At 51.0% G+C, this 22,914-nt stretch overlaps 1 pseudogene; it reads right to left on the bottom strand.

Annotated features, from left to right (window-relative positions):
• LOC112120906 overlaps positions 1-16,440 on the bottom strand; it is a 64,950-nt pseudogene extending 48,510 nt beyond the window's left edge.
• Between the last annotated feature and the right edge of the window lie 6,474 nt (positions 16,441-22,914).

Here is a 22,914-nt window from a genome sequence, read left to right as displayed (position 1 = left end):
CTCTGGAGTGAATAGACGCTGCCCTCTGCTGAGTGAGGGTAACATTGCTGTCTAGCTGGGGTGGGGATGAGGAGTGATGGCTCTGAACAGCCAAGTGCACTGGGGTGCGATAATGAAACGTGGGCTGTGCTGACATGTCTAAAGACTTAGGTGAATTTTGCAGACATTGACATCAGCACATTGTGCATCCTGAATGTCTGTTCTAGGAGCTCTGAAAAATGATCAGTTAATAGAAATGTATGCTAATTATCACCCCTTCTGCATACACGTTAACAGACTTTTCCAGTAGCTGTACTGGCCACAAATGCCAGGGCAAATTAATCATTAAACATGCTTGCTTTTAAACCATGTATAATATTTACTAAGGTACACTCACCAGAGGTCCCTTCTCCACCTGGCGGGTCCAGGAGGCAGCCTTGGGTGGGTTCGGGGGATACTGACTCCAGGTCCAGGGTGAGAAACAGTTCCTGGCTGTCAGGCAAAACAGTTTCTCCGCTTCCTTGCTGTGAGCTATCATCTTCCTCGTCCCCAAAACCCGCATCCCTGCTGCGTGCTACTCCATTGACGGAATCAAAGCACAGGGGTGGGGTAGTGGTGTCTGCACCACCTAGAATAGCATGCAGCTCATCATAGAAGCGGCATGTCTGGGGCTCTGACCCGGAGTGGCCGTTTGCCTCTCTGGTTTTTTGGTAGGCTTGTCTCAGTTCCTTAAGTTTCATGCGGCACTGCTGTCCTTCATGCCCTTTGAGATTTTTTCAAATGTTTGGGCATTTTGTCTTTTGGAACGGAGTTCTGATAGCACGGATTCATCTCCGCATACAGCGATCAGATCCCGTACCTCCCGTTCGGTCCATGCTGGAGCTCTTTTGCGATTCTGGGACTCCATCATGGTCACCTCTGCTGATGAGATCTGCACTCACCTGCAGATCGCCATGCTGGCCAAACAGGAAATGAGATTAAAAAGTTTGTGGGCCTTTTCCTGTCTACCTGGCCAGTGCATCTGAGTTGAGAGTGCTGTCCTCAACATTCATGAAGAGGGTCTAAGTGAAGGCACTGGGACTCCAGCGGGGTGGCAGGTTTGTAGAAATTTTGGTGGTGCCCAGAATCCTGCCCCTGCCCAAACTCCGCCCCCCACTTGCCCAAGGCTCTGGGAGGGAGTTTGGGTGGGGGAGGAGATTTGGGGTGCAGGTCCTAGGCTGGGCCAGGGGATTGGGGTGCAGGGTGCAGGCTCTGGGAGGGAGTTTGGGGATGTGAGGGGATGCAGGTTCTGGGAGGGAGTTTGGGGATGGGACGGGGTGCAGGCTGTGGGGTGTGGCTGCAGATGAGGGGTTTGGGTGTGGGAGGGGCTCAGGGCAAGAGTAGGGGTGTAGGGGGTGAGGGCTCTGTCTGGGGCTGGGGGGGTTGGGGTATTAGAGAGGCTCAGGGCTGGGGCAGAGGGTTGGGGTGTGGGGGATGAGGGCTCTGGCTGGGACTGGGGATAAGGTGTTTGGGGTGTTGGAGGGGCTCAGGGCTAGGGTAGAGGGTTGAGGGTGTGGTGGTGGGTGAAAGCTCTGGCTGGGGGTGTGGGCTCTGGGTTGGGGCAGGGCTGGAGATGAGTTTGGGGTGCAGGCAGACTGCTCTGGGACAGGGGCCAGAGAGGAGGACTCGCCCCAGCCCTTTCCCTGCCAGCAACAGCGAACTCTGGGGAGGAGCCCCTCTTTCCCGGCCCCCCAGCAGCACACTCACCCCCACCACTGTCATTGCATGTGCTCCTAGGGCCCCTCTCAGGTCCAGGAATCTCCCTCTCCTCCCCTGTGGTGGGTGCCGGGGGGCACTGTGTGCGCCTCCTCCCCTGCTGTTGCCCCTGACTGTAGCCTCACGGGGGGTGAGGGATGGGGCTGCCTCCTTGCCCAGCATGGGGCAGGAGCGGTTACTGCAGGTGGAGGGGGGGCCTGTGCTGCTGGGGGATCCTGCCAGAAAAGGGAAGGGTCTGAGGTGGAAGGGCAGGCTCAGAGTCAGTCTGCCTTGGCAGTAGAGATGGGGGACACTAGGACCCTGCGGCAGCAGTTGCTGCAGGGAGGCAGCATGGAGCTGCACAGAAGAGACAGGGACTTTCTGCTCCGGGGCCTTGGGAAGGCAAGAGGGGCTGGGGGACACTCAGGGGAGGCGTGGGGGGGGCAGCAGGTAGGGCCGGGGGGGGAGGGGGAGACACCCGATCCCAAATATTGGTGGAGCTGGGCTCCTGGGCTCTGAATATTGCTGGTGCTCGGGTACCACATGCAGATATAACTCCCCGCCTATGTCCAGCTCTGGAGCCCAGGGGGGAAGGGGCTGAGATCCAGGCAGCTGGAGCTGGTCAGTGTGTCAGGAACTGCTTCCCTCAGAATTTGCTAAGTAGCAAAAACTTAAACTCACTTGGAACTTACCTAAATTTATGCTGTAGCAGTCCCCTAAAAGTGCCTGTGTTTCATGCTCCAGACATTGCTACCTCCCCCCCCCCCCGCTAGGCACCCACACACCTGTCTCCTGTCCAATCCCTATCATGATCCATGAACATGGGGAAAATAGGTCATCCTCTGCTTTTATCTTGCCTTCAGGGCCCAATTCAGCAGGTCTGCTCCCATTCAAAATCTGGCCAGAGGATTAGACTGATTAGAACACTTACCTGCAATAAGAAGACACCATGGGTGTGGGTGAACTGCCCCCCCTCGTTCAGGGAGGCTAGCCCCCTACTCTGCACCTCCTTCCAAGGCCCTGGCCCCCCCTTGCCCACCACCAGAGCAGCTCCAACACCCCCACCATGGCCTGAGTCCCCTCGTGTCCCAAGCCACCCTTGCTGCCAGTTGGTCCACCCAAGCCATCCGCTGGCCCAAGCCACCCTTGCTGGCCGGCCAGCCCAAGTGCCAAGCTGCCAGCCTGAGATGAGCCCCTGCTTCGAGGGAGAGATGCAGCAAGGTTGGGGTCTCAGGGCAGGGCCACAGCCTTGTTGACGTCATTAGGCCTATATGAACCAAAGTTCTTCCATGTTTAAACTCTGTCCTTCCATGTTTAACTCTAATCGACCTCAAAAGCCAAGGACAGAAATTGGAATGTGTAAACAGCCAGTTACCAATTACGACCTTGCTCATACCAGGTACCAAGCAATAATGATGAGGTTTGCATGTTTCTAGCTGGAGAAGGAGTAATAAACTAAGGGTAAACAGGACCAAATAACTGTTTAGAGGAGTGTTACTAACAAGCTAGATTTATAGCCCTAGAATGATTTAATGGCTTAAATGTATAAACATGCCTTCGGTAGAGAGGGGAGGGGGAGCAGAGGGAGAGATAGAAGGGGTGGTAGGGGGGGGGGCTTAGTTGTAAAATGTATAAGAAGAGAGAAACTGTGTTTGCTGGTGTGCTTGATTTGAGACTTGCCTGTCTCCTTGCACCACTTTGAGATCTCAAATAAACTTTGATTGTTTCTCCACCCCGGTATGTTAATTGACGCGAAGCACACCGGGCAACGAACCCCACTGTTGCTGTCCTCGGGCCTCTGTGCCGGCAACAGTCTTGGCGTCCCTGGGTGGGCTCGAGGCTGGAATTTAGCCTTGCCCGGACCCCTCTCGGAGGTCAACGGATTGCGGCGACGACCGACGCCCAGCACGCACCGGTGACTTCATCGGGGGCCTCGGCAGAGACGTGGTTTGGTCGACACCGGAGGGTACAACGGTGCAACGCGCTCGAGTAGTGGAGAAGCAGCTGCGGGCGACGGTGCAGAACCGGACCCTTGGATAAGGTAGGAACAGTCCAGTGGGGACTTTAACTGTTTTGACCTGGGGACGCCCAGTGTCTCCCTAGAGTATGGGGCAGGGACAGAGTACTGCAGGCAGGGCAAGGTGTACGCCCTTAGAATGCATTCTGGTGAACTGGAAAGTGTTTGGATCGGATCCGTTGATTAAAAGTAAACTGAAAAGATTCTGTACAGTAGACTGGCCTCAATATCAGCTAGAGGACCAGGAAAGGTGGCCACCGGAGGGATCACTTAATTAAAATACGATCCTTCAATTGCTTTTGTTTTGTCAGCGTACGGGTAAATGGAATGAACATATGTATGCACAGTTGTTTATGTTGTTAAGAAATAGGTCAGATCTTTTGCAAAGGTGTAATTTGACTCCGACAGGTTCGGTAGTAGCTACTGTTAGTCCCCAGAACCCTCCCCCGGTTGTGATGGCAGAGTCGGTGTCCCCTTCGGCTCCAACACCCCCACCATATAAAGACAGGGTGCCTCAGGTCCCAGAGATTGCCCCCTCGGTGCGATTCTATCCATTGATTACTGAGACTCGGATAGCTCGTCCTGGAGCAGAAAATCGCCCAGCCACTACAATGCAGGTTTATACCCATGTGCCTTTTAACCCAGTGGACCTAGCAGCCTTTAAGGCACAGGCAGGGGAATTTTCTACGAATCCAAGCAAGTTTATCTCGGTCTTTGAAGGGTATCTTTACCAGCCGTGCTGCCCCTGATATTAAAAGGAAACTGCAGAAAAAGGAGGATTTGATGGGCATGACAATGGCCCAGATTCTGGAAACTGCAAACAGGGCTTACAGCCTTAGGGAGGGAGAAAAGGAAAAGAGGCAAGTGAAAATGATGGTTGCAGCAGTACAGGCTGGTGGCAGGGGAGATTTCAGGAAGGTGGAAGGGGCCGGGGAATGAGAGGACGTGGGCGTGGGCGCCCTGGCTTACAGGAAAGGCGTCTGGGTCGCAACCAGTGTGCCATATGCCGAAAGGAGGGACACTGGAAAAATGAGTGCCCCGAAAGGGAAGATACCCCTATGATGGCAGCAGAGGATCAAGAATAGGGGTGTCAGGGGAGATGGACTATCCTGCCCCCGGAACCCCGAGTAAACATGCGGGTGGGAGATTTGGACATAGACTTTTTAATAGACTCTGGAGCTGCACGAACTGATGTAAACCAACCCCTGCAGCTGCCTGTGGCAGATTCCCTCACTGTGGTGGGAGCCACAGGGAAAGGAACTAAGTGCCCAGTATATGCCCCAGCGGAATGTGCTTTGGGAAACAGAACTCTATCTCACAGACTGGTTTACCTCCCCGATTGTCCAACGCCACTATTAGGACGGGACCTGCTTTGTCGCTTAGGTGCCACCCTGCATTTCACTCAAGATGAAATAAGCCTCACCTTACCCCCAGAGAATGCCTGGATAATGACACTTGCAATTGAGCCCTCAGCTATGCAAGCCCCAGAGTGGAGTCAGTGGGAGAAGCGGGTTTTTCCTCTGGTATGGGCATCAGGAATCCCAGGAAAGGCAGCCCATCATACTCCTATTACTGTTCAGCTCTTGCCAGGAAAAGGTCCAGTGCAAATCAAGCAGTATCCGATCAAAAGGGAAGCCAGAGAGGGACTGCAGGAGACTATAGACCAGTTCCTAAAGTGCGGGGTACTTCGAGAATGCCAGTCAGCTTGGAACACTCCTATCTTGCCTGTACAAAAGCCCAATGGCACATACCGGCTGGTCCAGGACCTGAGGGCAGTTAATGAGCGGGTTAAGACTCTACACCCCCTTGTTCCTAATCGGTATACATTGTTGGCCTCTATAGGGGGGCAGTACACCCATTTTTCAGTCCTGGATTTAAAGGATGCTTTCTTCACGATTCCGGTTGACCCCCAGTCTCAGGAGAGTTTCTCCTTTGAGTGGGAGGACAAAAGGAGGGTTAGAAAGCAGCTTTGCTGGACAGTGCTGGCTCAGGGATTTAAAAATTCCCCCACCCTTTTCAGCCAGGCCCTGGATAGAGACTTGGAGGAGTGGGACAACGAGGACAAAGTCCTCCTCCTGCAATATGTGGATGACTTGTTAATTGCTGCTGTGGGTCTAACCTCTTGCCTTAAAGCCACTGTGAGCCTCCTGAACTTTGTTGGACTTCGAGGATATCGAGTACCACAGAGTAAGGCTCAGATTGCTCCCCCAGTGGATGGAATCTGACAATGGAACACACTTCACATCCCAAGTCGTTCAGAAGATATCGGATGCCCTACAGATCCCCTGGAAGCTTCACACGCCATGGCAACCGCAGGCCAGTGGGGTAGTAGAGCGTACAAATCAGACTCTTAAGCGGCACCTCTCAAAGGTCTGCCAAGAGGCTTCCCTTAAGTGGCCTGATGCTTTGCCCCTTGTTTTGCTCCGCATTCGCGCTCTCCCTAAGGGCAGGTTAGGGCTCAGTCCCTTCGAGATTATGTTTGGAAGGGCATGGCCTATGAATGGTACACCGGTTCTGGCAGGGAAGTGGGAAATGGGGTGTGGCTTCTTATCTCAGTACATGTGCTCTCTGTCTGCTGTTCTTTGTTCTCTCCACAGGTATACCAAAGATTTGCAGCCTCTCCCGCTGGATGCCCCGATCCACTCCTTGCAGCCAGGCGATTCCGTACTCGTTCGGACTTGGAAGGACGAGCCTCTCCAAGAGAAGTGGAAGGGACCTCACACCGTCCTGCTGGTCTCCCATACAGCAGCAAAGGTTGAGGGACACAAGAACTGGATTCATCACTCTCGCCTGAAAGCAGTGCCTGCTCCTGAACGGTGGACCGTCCAGCCTGCAGAGAAGACTGCCAGCGATGATCTGGGACTTAAGCTGTTATTCAGACGACAATAGTGTCTGCTGGGAATGCCCTGTGATCTCTTTTAACAGTCACAGCGCACTCCCCGCGAGACCTCTGAGCATTGGTAGTGTTTATTTTCACAGGGCCGGCCTAACCTGGTGGCCTGGTCCCTGTTGTTTTTAATCTGCTTGCTATTGGTAATTGTTATTTTGTGGGTAGTTGGGGAATTGTGATTGTTAGGCCCTAGGGTCACCTGCCCAATATGAGTTCAGGTCCAGGGTCTGCCACAGTGGTGCTCTTTGCCATAGAGACACTCCTCTTGTTAACTCCCGTTTCCCCCCCAGGCACATGCGGGATGGAAAGGAATCCCTACTAACTTAGGCTTGGTCTACACTAAACCCCCAAATCGAACTAAGGTACGCAACTTCAGCTACGTGAATAACGTAGCTGAAGTTCGAAGTACCTTAGTTCGAACTTACCTCGGTCCACACGCGGCAGGCAGGCTCTCCCGTCGACTCCGCGGTACTCCTCTCGTCTAGTTGGAGTACCGCAGTCGACGGCGAGCACTTCCTGGTTCGACTTATCGCGTCCAGACAAGACGTGATAAGTCGAACCCAGAACTTCGATTGCCAGCCGCCGAACTAGCGGCTGGGTGTAGACATACCCTTAGAGACAAACACATATGAGTCCCTGAAGGTTTGCTTTGCTCAAGAGTTTAACCTCTCTAACTGCTGGGTATGCTCCCAAATCCCGCACCATGCTGCAGGGTTACCCTGGAGGGTAGTTCCCCAGAATTGGTCAGATATCTGTTGGGGATGGTTCAGTAGGGGGAAAAATGCCTCGGGTACCCCCTTGTCGCAGAACTGTACCATTGAGTCCCAGTATGCGTTAAGGGACGACCCCTGGAAGCCGCAGGCAAACTCAACGTATATCCCTTCCCCTATTAGGTTGCGGCCAGTGGCCCCTGGTTTGGTGTGCTATCGACAGTTTAAGTCCAGCAATCACACCTGGTTTGCTGGGAATAGCACCTGTCAGTATTATTTATCCCCTGACAGTGACGCTTCCATCCCTGTCTATGTTAACGGCAAATCCGACTCTACCGCCCGGTTTGGATCATTTAATGACAGACAAGCAAATAGGTGGAGTAGCGGTTATAATGGCTTGGTAGGGAATGGCCACTCCTTTTATATTTGCGGTACCTCTGCCTATAAGTGGCTACCGCATCGGTGGTATGGAAGCTGCTATCTAGGATATCTTGCCCCTCCCCTTCGTGTCCTCCCTAAACTGCCCCCTGGCCGCCCCAGACAGCGTAGATCTTTGTATGCCACCCCAGAGCCCATTACAGAAGGAGACAGATTGGGTATGATCTTTCTCCCATCCTATGGGGTGGGACGACTGGCTCAATTTTATCGTAGGCTCTCTGTGTTTCTCACCAAGTATGCCAATGAGACCTTGGCCATAGAGAAAAGCCTTAACTCAGAGCTTTACCAGCTCCGGTTGCTGTCCCTGCAAAACAGACAGGCCTTAGATTATGTTTTAGCCTCCCAGGGCGGGGTGTGTGTCCTTATTGGGAGTGAATGTTATACTTATGTCCCAGAAAACTCACAGGACATTAACAAGCACGTCCTGTCAGCCGAACAGGCTTTTGAGCAGTGGAAGGCTCAGGAAAGGGAACCCACAGTTTTTGATTCCCTTTGGAGTTGGTTGCCCAACCTAGGAGGACTGGGAAATAGCCTTGTGCGTCTCCTCCTCACAGGTGTGGTACTGTGCCTGGTCACCCTCCTCCTGATTGCTTGTTTTAAATTGCTCCTCCGTAAGCTTTGTGCCCCCGGTTCCCCAGAAATCCCAGCATACCCTCTCATTGAGAACCCCAGCTCCATGGCACTCAATCGTATCTTGTCTACAGAATATGAGAAAACTCAGCCAAAAGCTTGTTGAGTATTCTCAAAGGAGGGAATTGTTGACGTCATTAGGCCTATATGAACCAAAGTTCTTCCATGTTTAAACTCTGTCCTTCCATGTTTAACTCTAATCGACCTCAAAAGCCAAGGACAGAAATTGGAATGTGTAAATAGCCAGTTACCAATTACGACCTTGCTCATACCACGTACCAAGCAATAATGATGAGGTTTGCATGTTTCTAGCTGGAGAAGGAGTAATAAACTAAGGGTAAACAGGACCAAATAACTGTTTAGAGGAGTGTTACTAACAAGCTAGATTTATAGCCCTAGAATGATTTAACGGCTTAAATGTATAAACATGCCTTCGGTAGAGAGGGGAGGGAGAGATAGAAGGGGTGGTAGAGGGGGAGAGAGGGGGGGCTTAGTTGTAAAATGTATAAGAAGAGAGAAACTGTGTTTGCTGGTGTGCTTGATTTGAGACTTGCCTGTCTCCTTGCACCACTTTGAGATCTCAAATAAACTTTGATTGTTTCTCCACCCCGGTATGTTAATTGACGCGAAGCACACCGGGCAACGAACCCCACTGTTGCTGTCCTCGGGCCTCTGTGCCGGCAACAGCCTCAGTTTGGGGAAGCTTAGCCTTCCCTGGCCTATTATACCCACCACCCATGAAAGAGATCCAGGTTCACATCCCCTCTGAGAGAGAGAAAAGACTTGAGCTGGGGTCTCCCACACCACATAGGAGAGTGCTCTAAATATTTGTTCCAGTATCTTTCCAGGTACTGAAGTTAGGGAATTTTAGACCAGCCAGCCTAGGTCCTACTTTATTCCCCTAAAGATAGGTACAAGGTTTGCCCTTCTCCAGTCTCAGGGTCCTCCTCCTCCTCCATGAGTTCGCTGAGATAATCATTAATAGCTCTGAGGTGGCTTCAGCCAGTTCCTTCAGTGCCCACAGGTAAATTTCATCAGGCTCCATCAATTTGAATACATCTAACTTACCTACATATTCTTTAACCTATTCTTTCCCTATTTTGGCTGGCACTCCTTCCCCCTTGCTGCTAATATTAATTGTGTTGAGTATCTGGTCACAATTAAACTTTTTAGTGAAGACTGAAGTAAAATAGGCATTAAACACCCCAGTGTCAGTGACTGGGACATGGGCAATCATGCCTAGGGATCAGAATTGGAGTCTAGCCAGTACTAGGAGCCAAAATTACAGTCAGAGCTGATGTCAGGAACCTGAGTCAAGGGTCAGAACTGGGTTAGCTGGAATGAGGCAAATCAGGGGCAAGGCTGGAACAAGGCAGGTGCTATCACATCAATGCCTGATGCTTTGAAAAGCCTTTGAAATGTTACTGCTGCTGAGCTTAAGAGCTGCTCTGCTGACCCTTCCAACCAATCAGGTGCTGTAGCCAATCAAGCAGCCTAGTACAGGCCAATTGTGCTCATTAGGTTGCCCAGAGACTGGTTCTGCTGCAGGCCCTGGTTCCTGACACTCAGCCTTCTTGAGGTTGTTGGTTATTAGCTCAGCTCTCCTTCTTCGCTAAGTAGGGGGCTGCACTTTCCTTCGTCTTTCTCTTGCTCCTAACATATTTATAGAACCTCTTCTGATTGCCTTTTTGTCCCTAGCTAAGTGTAGCTAATTCCCACAGGAACAGCGAACCGCGGCCCCTGGGAGCTGCGAGTGGTCGTACCTGTGGATGCTCAGGTAAACAAAGCATCTCACAGCCCGCCAGGGGCTTACCCTGAACAAGCCGCAGCCCAAGGTTCAGAACCCCTGCTGTAAGTGATTGCTTAAATACTACAGGTTGAATCTCCCTGGTCCGGCACCCTTGGGACCAGACTGACCTCCCCAGTCCAGCAAATTCCCTGGTTTGGGACCAATGTGAGCCCCACCACTCCCAGACGTTGTCCCCAGGGCACCAGCCCCTCTGCTCCCCAGGGACTCTGGGGCTCCACTGCTGGCCCCCAGCCCACCAGGGCTCCGCTCCCCAGGGGCTCAGCTCCCAGCCGCCGGCCCCCTGCTTCGCTGGTGGCTGCCAGCTCCACTCTTCCCTGGTCCCACAACACTCCTGGCCCCAGCCCGTCAGTTTTTCCCTGTTGAGTGTTCCATCCCCGGAGCACCCACTGGGTCACCGACGATGCCAGACCAGAGGTGTTGCTGGACTAGGGAAGTCCGGATTAGGGAGGTTCAACCTGTAGCATCAATTATTATTTTCTGTGATTATTTATTATTAAAACTGTACACTAAGCAGCACAATGACATCCATGTGCAGTGTTAACCAAGGCGTGCTAAGGAAAACAAGAGTAACCAAAACACTGCTTTTAAAAAGGAATTAAAAATAAATAAATAAAATGGAGTGAAGTTGCATTTACAGTGGCTTATAGGAAACAGAGTAACTGTCAGGCCATGGGAACAGCAGGTCAGAGACACATAAAGTGACAATAAATTATTTTATGTAACAAAGACATATACAGCAATGTGCTTTAACACCACAGCCCTGGGGGAGGGGTTGCTGAGATGGGCCAGCAAGGAACACCAGCCTCTCTGCCACATGTCTTATTTTGGCAACCACTGCAGATGGCTCACCCCATTCTGGTAACTTTTATCCCCTCTGCTCCCAGAAGTCTATTTTGGCTTCTTTGTGTACTAAATTACCTATTTGTTTCTTTAAGTTGCTTGTTTGGGGGCTTTTCGGGGCTGTGGCTTCTGCCTTTTTCTTTTGGCCAGGGGGGAGGGGTGTAGAATATCCTGTCGGAGCGTGTGATTGGCTCCCAGTTGCACGATCTGCTAAAAAATGCTTTAAAAGGCTGCTTGCTGTTGATTTTTTTCCTTTTGCTTTCGGGTTGCCTGTGGGTGTGGTTGGTTGGCTGCCTGCAAAGGGCAGAGAGAACAGACACCCACCCAACTGTGATGGCCTCTACAGCTACAGCAGGGGACATAGAAGATGATGCTATTTGCTCCACCTGCCTGGGGTATCTGACAGCCGGTGACTATAGCGTGTGGGCACAACTTCTGCCGAGCCTGCATTGCCCGGTACTGTGTGGAAAAGGGAACGGGGACACCCCTGACCTGTCCCCAGTGCAGAGCCCAGTTCCAGAAAGGGGAGTTCAAGCCCAACACCCAGCTGAACAACATCGTACAAAAGCTCAAACAACTGGGGTTAAAACCAGGAAAAGGGCAAAAGGAGGAACTGTGTGAGAGGCACCAGGAGGCTCTGAAACTCTTCTGTGAGGGGGATCAAACTCTCATCTGCGTGATCTGCCGAGAGTCCCGGGCTCACAGTGCTCACACGGTGGTGCCCATCGAGGAGGCTGCACAGGAGTACAAGGTAGGAAATGCTGTTGACTTTGCATAATTAAACCCCTTAAGGACACCAGGTTTATCCCCCTCTTCAATCCAAGAACAAACTTTCACACCTGGCTGCCTAAGGTTAGGCACCTAAACAAAAAGGGCCTGGTTTTCAGAGGGGTGAGCACTGGGGGCTGTGGATAATGGAAAAAGACCCAAAATTTTTGCCCCAACACTGCAAGTTTCAATGCCTGATAGAACAGGGCTGATGGCTCTTAGTGCACCTGTAACCCATCTGCCAGGTGGAGTGGGCAGCAAGAAGGGCTGGGTTCAATATGTACACAGAACCAGCTCGTGCCCCCACCCAGTAACCTGGGCAAATCACACCCCACCCTGTGCGCCTTTGAGAGGCAATACTTCCTCTCTCGCAAACACTGAGTCTGAGTATAGAAAACACAGGCGCTGGCTTCCTCATTTCCCCAGCAGTGCTCAACCCCTGCTCTGCCCCATGCCCTGCCCCCACTCTCTCCCTTCCCCCAAGACCAGACACCCACCCAGCCCTGCCCCTTCCTGCCCCATTCCGCCCCCTCTCCGAGTGCACCCCACCCTTGCCCTAAGCCTTCCCCCCCCAGTGCCTCCTGCATGCCATTGAACAGCTGATCTGTGGCGAGTGGGAGGCACTGGGAGACAGGGGGAGGAGCTTATCGCAGGGCCGCCAGCAGGCGGGAGGTGTTGCAGGGGTGGGGGTGGAGCTGATCGGTGGAGCTGCCAGTGAGTGCTGAGCACCCACTATTTTTTTCTGTGGTTTCTTCAGCCCTGGAGCACCCACAGAGTTGGTGACTATGGTAGAAAAGAAACTTTAAATGAAAGGAGGGAAGTCACCCAGCATTAATTAAGGAAAATGCCGCAAGCAGGATTCATAAACATAAAACCATGAGCAAAACACCCACCCCAGAGTGTGATGGGCAGTGTCTTCTGCTTCAGGTTTCTGAGATCTACAACCAAGAGTTTCTTTAACAGGTCCCTCACCACACCACACTCACAATGGCCGTCAGCGAAGACTCAGAGATAGAGGTGCACCTGGGGAGGGAGCAGGGGAGAAGGCACCTTGCTTGCTCCTCTGTCCAAGCACTTGCTCTGGTGTCACCACCGTGCCACACACCCAACTGGTCCATTCCACTGTCTGCCCTGCCAGCTGTCACCTGCTTCTCTATTATAACCTCTGCCGATCAGTCTTTTGAGGTTCTACCCTGCTCTTAGTGATTATCAGCTCTTAGGCTTTGTCTACACTACAAAGTTTTGTTGGCAAAAGTTATGCCACTTTAATTAAAACTGCTGTTGCATTTGCACATTAGCTCCTTGTGCGGGCAGAGCACATTCACACTAGGAGCTCTTACATCCACACAGAGAGCAGTGCACTGTGCAACTGGCCACAGGATGCTTTGGGAAAGGTTTGCAATTCCTCACGGGGCAGGTACAGCATCACATGATGCAGGTTCTCAATCACATCCTTCCAGTGGCACCCTTTTCCACCTGAAGTGTGTGGGGGTATAGGCGCCGACTCCATGGGTGCTCTGCACCCACCGGAAGCCAAACTCCCCTCACTCCCCGCCCCACCTCCTCCCCCGCCTCCTCCCCTGAGCATGCCATGTCCCTGCTCCTCTGCCTACCTCCCAGTGCTTCCAGTCCAGCCGCCATCAAACAGCTGTGGTCCTAGCAAGCTCCTAGAGGGAGGGGGAGGAGTGGGAACGTGGCACACTCAGGGGAGGAGGCGGGGAAGAGGCAGGGCCAGGGTGGGGATTTGGGGAAGGGGTTAGAATAGGGGCAGGGAGGGGGCAGAGTTGGGGCGGGGACTTTGGGGAAGGGGTTGGAATGGGGGCAGGGCAGGTGTGGGAAGAGGTGGGGCTGGGGGCAGAGGGCAGGTCAAGCACCCACCGGAAAGCAGGGAAGTTGGTGCCTATGTGTGGGGGGAGGGAGAGGACAGTGGTGTGTCTGGGGCAGGGGAGGCAGCAGGCTGTCTGACCTATCCTGGAGGAGGGGAACACACACCCCTCCCGCATCAGTCCCTGGCACTGCTCGGCACAGCAGTCTCTCCCGAAGCAGCCTGCTCTGCCTGCCCACCCATGGTTCTGTGGTTCCCTCCGAGTTCTCCCACAAGCCTCCTTAGCTGCCGAGAGCAGCATCCTGAGCAGCTCTGTGAGCTCTGCGTGCTGAGGAATGGCAAAGCAGCACAGGAGTCTCTCCCCCCTGCCCATGCCAGCCGTCTGCCAGCCGCTGTGTTCCTAGTGCCCGGCTGAACAGGAGCATGCCAATTATTTTCTCTTTGTTCCCCAAAGGGAGCAGCACACTCAGCTGTCAGATACTTCCCGGAGCTTTGAAAGGGGAGGGGCGCAGTCTCAGATCAAAACACAGAGCAGAGCAATCAGGGCAGGCATTGTGGGATACTGGCCGAAGCCAGTTCTGGCGACAAAACAAACAGCAGTGTCTACACTCATGGCCATCCCTACTCCACCCCTTCCCCCAAGACCCGCCTCTTCCTGACCCTGCTCCACTCCCTCCACACCCCCATTCCACCCCTTCCCCCAAGTACTTGCCCCTGCTTTTTCCAGCTTTTGACCCCTCCCCCGAATGATGCCAGGAGCCGGAGGGATGAGACAGAGCAGGTCGGGCTGGGGCTGTGGCTCTCACTGCTGCCAGTGCCAGGCCCCCCACTAACTCCCCAGGCCACCCTGGACCCCACATCCCCCTGAAGCGTGGGGCCTGGGGGCATTGTCCTGCTCCGTCCTATGGACTCTGTCTACGCTGACACTTTGTCGATAATAAAGGGAAGGGAAAAGAAAAAAGTCTCTCGTAGTTGTGGAAGTATTTTGCGATCACTTAACAAAACAAAAGAATCCTAATAGAGCCTTAATTACAGTCAGGCCTCGATTTACACAGTATTTTTTTGCATGGTTTCAGTTATACAATTAATTGTGGTCCTTTATTTATGTACATGGTAGGGATTCACTTTTACACAGTGCAGCAAGGTGGCCAAGATGCGTAAATCAGTGGCATAGCCAGGACCCGACACTTGGGTGGGCAGGCAATGACAGGGGTGGGGGAGGGAAGGCAGGAGGGATGGAGCAGGAGGGATCGGGGTGCCTCCCCTTCTCTCCTCCAGCCAGCCTTGCAGGGGGCCATGGAAACTCTGGTCAGGGCCCCCCCGGTCCCGGGAGTGCACCCAGGCCATGAGAGCTTGCGCCGCTCGGTGGCGCTCCTGCTGGGGAGAGGGGTCTGGGGCTCACGCCACTCTGCCCAGTGCTCCTGCGGGTAGCAGGGCGCGAGGGCTTGCCCCATTCCACTGCCTGGCACTCCTGCTAGGGAGCGGGATCCAGAGCTCGCCCAGCTCTGCCCAGCGCTCCTGCTGGGGGCTCGCTCTGTTCCGCCCAGCACTGCTGCCAGGGAGTGGGGTGGGGGCACACTCCACTCCACCCTCCTGGCATTTATCTTGTGAGCCCAGAACCTAAACCCTTATTTCCCATAGACCATTGGTATCTTTTTACACGATTTTTATTTGCATGGTGTTTTTAAAGAACATAACCCCAGTGTAAATTGAGACCCGACTGTAGTTCTATCTTTCAACAGTGGGGAGGAGCAAGTTAAACCATGCCTAGGACTCTTGGGTAAAGGCCACACCTCCCAGCAGGCAAATTTGTCCCCACCCTATCTTAATCTTCACAGGGCTCTGGCATCCGAGCCCCCTGCTTAGAGAGTTCAGTTGAGGGTGAACCCCTAATTCAGGGTAGGCTAAGCACAGTTCTGCTGCCCTTTACTCATACAATTAATATAACAACATTGATAACAATATTTCATTATCCCTGCATCAGTACTAAAGTGATTTGTAACCCAACACCTGCCAAAGTTGATCACTTTGCAACAACAGCTCTGTTTGCTGGATACCTAGGCAGAGTGGGTGTGTTCATGTAAATACAGTCTGGTCCTAAAGTCTTTTCTCCTCCTCAGCTAGCTGTTGGGGGAGAGCTCATTCAGACCCTGCTTACACACCAAAACAATCTGGACCCTGAAACATCCCTGAATGTCAGTGGCACAGAAACCCACAGCTGGTATCTGCGTACTGCTCTTCTTTCTCTCTACATATCCTCCTCTTCCAGCTCTTCCCTGTCCAGCAGCCCTGCTCCACCCATATTAACTCCTGCAGCCATTAGCCCAGATAAAGTTAGTAGGATGTGGGCTGGCCTTACAGCTTAGATACACCATTTACTATACACCAGGGTGTACACACCATGGTATTATAATTGTCTGGCAAAGTTAGGGCCATCTGTGCTCTAAAATGGTTGGGTTTTGGCAGCATGGGTGAGACAATGTGGTTCTGGAACAACATTAAAGAAACATGTTAGTGCTCCCATCTCCCATCTGGGGCTGTGTCTGTGCTAGAGAGTGGGAGGTTGGGGATGGGACACTGCTGAGGTTCCCTGACCTCACCCCAGGAGACTGGAGGACATGGGCTGACCTTGGGGCTCTACACTGGGTTGCAGATGGAAGGGAGGGAAATGGCCTGAATTCCCTCCCCACAGGGACCAGACTCACTGACAATCTCAGTTTGGCCTGAACTGTCCCAAATTTCTGCTCCAAGTCCCTCGTCCATGGAGCTGCTTCTCTGCCCCAAGAACTCCAAGGCCATGTCTATGCTACTAGATGCTTTAGCAGCACAGCTACAGTGCTACAGCTAAGTAGCTAGGGCGACCTGTGTGTTAGGTTAAGACCAGGCCCAAGTCTCTGTGCTCACTGACAGGGCTCAGACACAGCCAGGAAGTACTGGCACTTCTCCGAAGTGACTGCCTTGTTCTCAGGGTTCTCAGCTTTGTGTTAAACTGACTCTCCAGCTGTTCTGGTTGTGAAGAAAACCTGAAAACTGACCCATGTGTAGGGGATGCAGAGAGCTGGGCACAGCAGCTCTGAGAGGTCTGAACTGCCTCAGTCCCTCAGTGGGGGGTGAGCTCAGGTGCCCAGGGATGGTCATTCAAATATCAACACTGTTAAGGATTTTGTTTCCTGTGTGAGAGCAGAAAGGGAGAGTCACAGCTCGGCACCATTTATTGCCAGTGACGCCTCCTTATGGTGCCACAAGCGGGTGATGTTTGGGAGATGCCACCTCTTATTTTTTCCCCAGTAAATAAGGACCAGGCCCAGAGAGTCCAGCAGAGTCCAGGATATATTCTAGCCCCATGAGGAGAGCCAGGCCACAGGAGCCATTTGGAGCCAATCAGCAACTCCATCCTGTTTTGAACATTGCACAATCTACTGTGAACAGATCATGGTATCTCCTTTTGGTGACTCACATGGGTGGAGCTTATTTTGTGGGTGGAGCTTCAAAGAATCCAGCCACCTTTGCCCCTCCCCAGGTAATTGCCAAGGTAGCCCGGGATGGGTGGGGGAGGAGGGAAGGAAGAGGACACACTGCAGTTTAAAACTTTAAAACTTTAACACTTATTGAAGGCCAGCCTTCCGATGCTCGGGCAATCATCTGGGGTGGAGTGACTGGGTGGCCGGAGGCCCCCCCACCGTGTTCTTGGGCGCCTGGGTGAGGAGGCAATGGGATTTGGGGAGGAGGGTTGTTGGTTACACAGGGGCTGTAGCGGCGGTCTCTGCTCCTGCTGCCTTTCCTGCAGCTCAACCATACGCTGGAGCATATCAGTTTGATGCTCCAGCAGCCGGAGCATCGACTCTTGCCTTCTGTCAGCAAGCTGACGCCACCTATCATCTTCAGCCCGCCACTTGCTCTCTTCAGCCCGCGATTCAGCCCGCCACCTCTCCTCTCGTTCACATTGTGCTTTTTTGCACTCTGACATTGACTGCCTCCACGCATTCTGCTGTGCTCTTTCAGCGTGCGAGGACATCTGGAGCTCCGAGAACATATCATCCCGAGTCCGACGTTTTCTCCTTCTAATCTTCGCTAGCCTCTGTGAAGGAGAAACATTTGCAGCTGTTGGAAGAGAAGGGAGAGGTGGTTAAAAAAGACACATTTTAGAGAACAATGGGTACACTCTTTCACGTTAAATTTTGCTGTTCACATTACACAGCACATGTGCTTTCATTACAAGGTCGCATTTTTCCTCTTATACTGAGGGCCTGCCAGTTTGGGATGAGAGATCACTCACGCAGTGCCAGGCAACAGAATTCGGCTTCCAGGCAGCCATGGTAAGCCACAGTCTTTTGGCTTTTTTAACCTTCATAACATGTGGGAATGGTTTCAAACAGTAGTGCCCTCATTTCCCATACCAAGCACCCGTTGGGTTGGCCATTTCAAATGGGTTTGCAATGTAAAAGGAGGGGCTGCGGTTTCCGGGTTAACATGCAGCACAAACCCAACTACCCCTCCCCACACACACAATTCTCTGGGATGATCACTTCACCCCTCCCCCCTACCGCGTGGCTAACAGCAGGGAACATTTCTGTTCAGCCGACCAGGGATGAGCACCTCTGAATGTCCCCTTAATAAAATCACCCCATTTCAACCAGGTGACCGTGAATGATATCACTCTCCTGAGGATAACAAAGAGAGATAAGGAATGGATGTTGTCTGCAATGATTCCAGACTACGTGCTACTGGCCTGGCGTGGTAAAGTGTCCTACCATGGCGGACGGGATAAGGCAGCCCTCCCCAGAAACCTTTTGCAAAGGCTTTGGGAGTACATGAACGAGAGCTTTCTAGAGATGTCCCTGGAGGATTTCCGCTCCATCCCCATAAACATTAACAGACTTTTCCAGTAGCTGTACTGGTCCCCGATTGCCAGGGCAAATTAATCATTAATCATTAAAAACGCTTGCTTTTAAACCATGTGTAATATTTACAAAGGTACACTCACCAGAGGTCCCTTGTGTGCCCTCAGGGTCTGGGAGCACGCCTTGGGTGAGTTCGGGGGTTACTGGTTCCAGGTCCAGGGTGATAAACATATCCTGGCTGTTGGGGAAACCGGTTTCTCCGCTTCCTTGCTGTGAGCTATCTTCATTGTCTTCATCCTCATCTTCCTTGTACCCCGAACCCACTTCACTGTTGCGTGTTTCTCCATTGATGGAGTCAAAGCACACGGTTGGGGTAGTGGTGGCTGCACCCCCTAGCATCGCATGCAGCTCCGCGTAGAAGCGGCATGTTTGCGGCTCTGCCCCGGACCTTCCGTTTGCCTCTCTGGCTTTGTGGTAGGCTTGCCTTAGCTCCTTAATTTTCACACGGCACTGCTGTGCGTCCCTGTTATGGCCTCTGTCCTTCATGGCCTTGGAGACCTTTTCTAATATTTTGCCATTTCGTTTACTGCTATGGAGTTAGAACATAAGAACATAAGAAAGGCCGTACCGGGTCAGACCAAAGGTCCATCTAGCCCAGTATCCTGTCTACTGACAGTGGCCAATGCCAGGTGCCCCAGAGGGAGTGAACCTAACAGGCAATGATCAAGTGATCTCTCTCCTGCCATCCATCTCCATCCTCTGACAGACAGAGGCTAGGGACACCATTCCTTACCCGTCCTGGCTAATAGCCATTAATGGAGTTAACCACCATGAATTTATCCAGTTCTCTTTTAAACTCTGTTATAGTCCTAGCCTTCACAACCTTCTCAGGTAAGGAGTTCCACAAGTTGACTGTGCGCTGCGTGAAGAAGAACTTCCTTTTATTTGTTTTAAACCTGCTGCCTATTAATTTCATTTGATGACCCCTAGTTCTTGTATTATGGGAATAAGTAAATAACTTTTCCTTATCCACTTTCTCCACATCACTCATGATTTTATATACCTCTATCATATCCCCCCTTAGTCTCCTCTTTTCCAAGCTGAAGAGTCCTAGCCTCTTTAATCTCTCCTCATATGGGACCCGTTCCAAACCCCTAATCATTTTAGTTGCCCTTTTCTGAACCTTTTCTAGTGCCAGTATATCTTTTTTGAGATGAGGAGACCACATCTGTACGCAGTATTCGAGATGAGGGCGTACCATCAATTTATATAAGGGCAATAATATATTCTCAGTCTTATTCTCTATCCCCTTTTTAATGATTCCTAACATCCTGTTTGCTTTTTTGACCGCCTCTGCACACTGCGTGGACATTTTCAGAGAACTATCCACGATGACTTCAAGATCTTTTTCCTGACTTGTTGTAGCTAAATTAGCCCCCATCATATTGTATGTATAGTTGGGGTTATTTTTTCCAATGTGCATTACTTTACATTTATCCACATTAAATTTAATTTGCCATTTTGTTGCCCAATCACTTAGTTTTGTGAGATCTTTTTGAAGTTCTTCACAGTCTGCTTTGGACTTAACTATCTTTAGCAGTTTAGTATCATCTGCAAACTTTGCCACCTCACTGTTTACCCCTTTCTCCAGATCATTTATGAATAAGTTGAATAGGATCGGTCCGAGGACTGACCCTTGGGGAACACCACTAGTTACCCCTCTCCATTCTGAGAATTTACCATTTATTTCTACCCTTTGTTCCCTGTCTTTTAACCAGTTCTCAATCCATGAAAGGACCTTCCCCCTTATCCCATGGCAGCTTAATTTACACAAGAGCCTTTGGTGAGGGACCTTGTCAAAGGCTTTCTGGAAATCCAAGTACACTATGTCCACTGGATCCCCCTTGTCCACATGCTTGTTGACCCCTTCAAAGAATTCTAATAGATTAGTAAGACACGATTTCCCTTTACAGAAACCATGTTGACTATTGCTCAACAGTTTATGTTTTTCTATGTGTCGGACAATTTTATTCTTAACTATTGTTTCGACTAATTTGCCCGGTACAGACGTTAGACTTACCGGTCTGTAATTGCCGGGATCACCTCTAGAGCCTTTTTTAAATATTGGCGTTACATTAGCTAACTTCCAGTCATTGGGTACAGAAGCCGATTTAAAGGACAGGTTACAAACCTTAGTTAACAGTTCCGCAACTTCACATTTGAGTTCTTTCAGAACTCTTGGGTGAATGCCATCTGGTCCCGGTGACTTGTTAATGTTAAGTTTATCAATTAATTCCAAAACCTCCTCTCGTGACACTTCAATCCGTGACAGTTCCTCAGATTTGTCACCTACAAAAGCCAGTTCAGGTTTGGGAATCTCCCTAACATCCTCAGCCGTGAAGACTGAAGCAAAGAATCCATTTAGTTTCTCCGCAATGACTTTATCGTCTTTAAGCGCTCCTTTTGTATCTCGATCATGGGGCCCCACTGGTTGTTTAGCAGGCTTCCTGCTTCTGATGTACTTAAAAAACATTTTGTTATTACCTTTGGAGTTTTTGGCTAGCCGTTCTTCAAACTCCTCTTTGGCTTTTCTTATTACATTCTTGCACTTAATTTGGCAGCGTTTATGCTCCTTTCTATTTGTCTCACTAGGATTTGACTTCCACTTTTTAAAGGAAGTCTTTTTATCTCTCACTGCTTCTTTTACATGGTTGTTAAGCCATGGTGGCTCTCTTTTAGTTCTTTTACTGTGTTTCTTAATTTGGGGTATACATTGAAATTGGGCCTCTATTATGGTGTCTTTAAAAAGCGCCCATGCAGCTTGCAGGGATTTCACTTTAGTCACTGTACCTTTTAACTTCTGTTTAACTAACCCCCTCATTTTTGCATAGTTCCCCCTTTTGAAATTAAATGCCACAGTGTTGGGCTGTTGAGATGGTCTTCCCACCACAGGGATGTTGAACGCTATTGTATTATGGTCACTATTTCCAAGCGGTCCTGCTATAGTTACCTCTTGGACCAGCTCCTGCGCTCCACTCAGGACTAAATCTAGAGTTGCCTCTCCCCTTGTGGGTTCCCGTACCAGCTGCTCCATGAAGCAGTCATTTAAAGTATCGAGAAATTTTATCTCTGCATTTCGTCCTGAAGTGAAATGTTCCCAGTCAATATGGGGATAATTGAAATCCTCCACTATTATTGAGTTCTTAATTTTGATAGCCTCTCTAATTTCCCTTAGCATTTCATCATCACTATCACCATCCTGGTCAGGTGGTCGATAATAGATCCCTAATGTTATATTCTTATTAGAGCATGAAATTTCTATCCATAGAGATTCTATGGAACATGCGGATTTGCTTAAGATTTTTACTTCATTTGATTGTACATTTTCTTTCACATATAGTGCCACTCCCCCCCCTGCACGACCTGTTCTGTCCTTCCGATATATTTTGTACCCCGGAATGGTTGTGTCCCATTGATTGCTCTCAGTCCACCAGGTTTCTGTGATGCCTATTATATCAATATCCTCCTTTATCACAAGGCACTCTAGTTCACCCATCTTATTATTTAGACTTCTAGCATTTGTGTACAAGCACTTTAAAAACTTGTCACTGTTTATTTGTCTGCCCTTTTCTGATGTATCAGATTCTTTTTTATGTGAATGTTTATCATCTGATCTGGCCCCTACTTTATCCTCTTCCATCCTCTGCTCCTGACTATAACCTGGAGATTCTCTATCATTAGACTCTCCCCTAAGAGAAGTCTCTGTCCGAGCCACATGCTCCTCTGCAGCAATCGGCTTTCCCCCATCTCCTAGTTTAAAGACTGCTCTACAACCTTTTTAATGTTTAGTGCCAGCAGTCTGGTTCCACTTTGGTTTAGGTGGAGCCCATCCTTCCTGTATAGGCTCCCCCCATTCCAGAAGTTTCCCCAGTTCCTAATGAATGTAAACCCCTCCTCTCTACACCATTGTCTCATCCACGCATTGAGACTCTGAAGCTCTGCCTGCCTACCTGGCCCTGCGTGTGGAACTGGGAGCATTTCTGAGAATGCCACCATAGAGGTCCTGGATTTCAGTCTCTTTCCTAGCAGCCTAAATTTGGCCTCCAGGACATCTCTCCTACCCTTCCCTATGTCATTGGTACCTACATGTACCACGACCACCGGCTCCTCCTCAGCACTACACATAAGTCTGTCTAGATGCCTCGAGAGATCCGCAACCTTCGCACCAGGCAGGCAAGTCACCATACGGTTCTCCCGGTCATCACAAACCCAGCTATCTACGTTTCTAATGATCGAATCTCCCAATACTAATACCTGCCTTTTCCTAGCAACTGGAGTTCCCTCCCCCGGAGAGGTAACCTCAGTGCGAGAGGCAACCCCAGCACTGTCTGGAAGGAGGGTCCCAACTATGGGAAGGTTTCCCTCTGCTCCC

Source organism: Terrapene carolina, unplaced genomic scaffold (assembly GCF_002925995.2).
Source record: "Terrapene carolina triunguis isolate 2854851 unplaced genomic scaffold, T_m_triunguis-2.0 Scaffold33956, whole genome shotgun sequence".
In the NCBI taxonomy this organism is placed as follows: domain Eukaryota; kingdom Metazoa; phylum Chordata; order Testudines; family Emydidae; genus Terrapene; species Terrapene triunguis.
The sequence above is the reverse complement of the archived record's forward strand: the minus strand, read 5'-3'. Positions and strand labels throughout refer to the sequence as shown.